Raw genomic sequence first — 1979 nt, 5'->3', positions numbered from 1 at the left:
TGTATTCATAAAATGCACAATGGACCAGGGGACCCGGGTATCAGCATGGGACACGTGTCCTAAGTGTCAGTTCTGGAAACACCTTTGCTAACAAAGTATTTTTGTTGAGCTTTTTTGCATGGTTTTAACATGCATGCATTTTATCATGAGCCATGATCACTGGATATATGGCTAATAACTGACAATTATGTTTTTACGAGGTAATAGAACACACAGAAGGGGCAAGGTGTGAAAAAACAAGTGCAGTGTCTAAAATGCAGTTTGGTCAGAAATGGAGGAAGCGGTGGGAGTGAAAGTAAATAGCTTAAATTAACATGTCTTAATTGGGTATGTAATGGTTACCTAAGACCATATTGCATGTGAAAGGCTTAGTTACACCTGCCAGCCAATTCATCAATTTTTGGCTCAGTGATGCCTCTTGTGGAGTGTGTGCCACAGAAAGCCCTCTGAATCCCTACAGCTATAAGGTAGGTGATGGACCTCTAAGATATATGGGTACCTTAACTCTCAGCACCTCTATACCAATCTTCATTTAAAAAAAATATATTTTTAGCTTTAATTTTCAGGTTAATTCATATGGAAGCGCAAGTTTTATTTTGTTTCCTGCTTGTATGCAAGGAATTGTAACCATATGGGTCCATAGGGTCTGGTTTGGTATTAAGGTCACAGAATACTGTATGGTTTGTGATCTACTGCATTTCTTCTGACTGGTGCCTTTGAAGTCTTGTGTGCTTTTTAGATTCATCCTCTAATGGCTTACAGTAAAAGCCTTTCTCTTTGTTCAAGACTTTTGTTTCACTATGACTCACAAGGTAGAAGGCAGTAGAATGGCTGTTTCCTTAGAATAACTATAGGAAAGCTTACATAACAGTCAGCCATAAATAAAACAAATGTTGTACCGGAGTAACATACTGTATAATGATTATTGTTTGAACCTAGACAAAAATGGCTTTGTTTCAAAATAATTTGAGGGTCCTGAAAATATATATGTATAGTAAAATAATTCACAGCTTTCTATTAACTTTCATTAAAGAAAAACTAAATATGGGTACAGTAATGATTTTACTAACTGTAAAGATGCATCTTTAGATACACAGTTAAATCCTAAATGGACAACATTTGGGCTCCGTTCACATCTATGCAGTGGGGGAGCAGGAACAATGCTGCACACAACCCCGCATTGTATGGTACAATGTTAGGTGTGTTGCAGTGCCATTATTTCGTAATGGCATCCCAATGCACCTAGCCATCACATGTACAATATGGTGTGATGTGATTTAAAGAAAAAGGTATTTACACTGATCCAGTTACCACCAATGAAGTCGCTACTCTTTTGTCTAACACTCGCCTAACCACCTGCCCCCTGGACCCCATTCCCTCACAACTACTCCGGTCATCCTCTAGCTCTATCCTACACTCCCTTACTCACATCTTTAATCTCTCCCTTTCTAATGGTGTTGTCCCTACCCCTCTAAAGCAAGCACTGGTAACTCCCATATTAAAAAATACATCTTTGGGGCCCACCAGTCTAAACAACTTGAGACCCATCTCCCTGCTCCCATTTACATCCAAACTTCTTAAACGGCTGGTCTACAACCTCCTGAGCAGCCACATTACAGTTAACAATCTCTTTGACCCGTTCCAATCTGGCTTTCGTCCGCAACACTCCACAGAAACTGCCATTCTAAAACTTACTAATGATCTACTAACTGCTAAAACCAATGGACACTACTCTGTTCTCATACTTTTAGACCTTTCTGCTGCCTTTGACACAGTTCACCACCCGCTTCTCCTTAATAAACTTCATTCCCTTGGCCTCCAAGACTCTGCTTTCTCATGGTTCATCTTCTACCTATATCAGCGCACCTTCAGTGTCACCTACAATTCTACCTCCTCCTCTCCTCTTCCTCTCTCCGTGGGGGTCCCCCAAGGGTCTGTCCTTGGGCCCCTCCTATTCTCTATCTACACTTCTTCCCTGG

The sequence above is a fragment of the Nanorana parkeri genome, unplaced genomic scaffold (assembly GCF_000935625.1).
Source record: "Nanorana parkeri isolate BGI_ZX_2015 unplaced genomic scaffold, ASM93562v1 scaffold205, whole genome shotgun sequence".
NCBI classification, from domain to species: Eukaryota; Metazoa; Chordata; class Amphibia; order Anura; family Dicroglossidae; genus Nanorana; species Nanorana parkeri.
The sequence above is the reverse complement of the archived record's forward strand: the minus strand, read 5'-3'. Positions refer to the sequence as shown.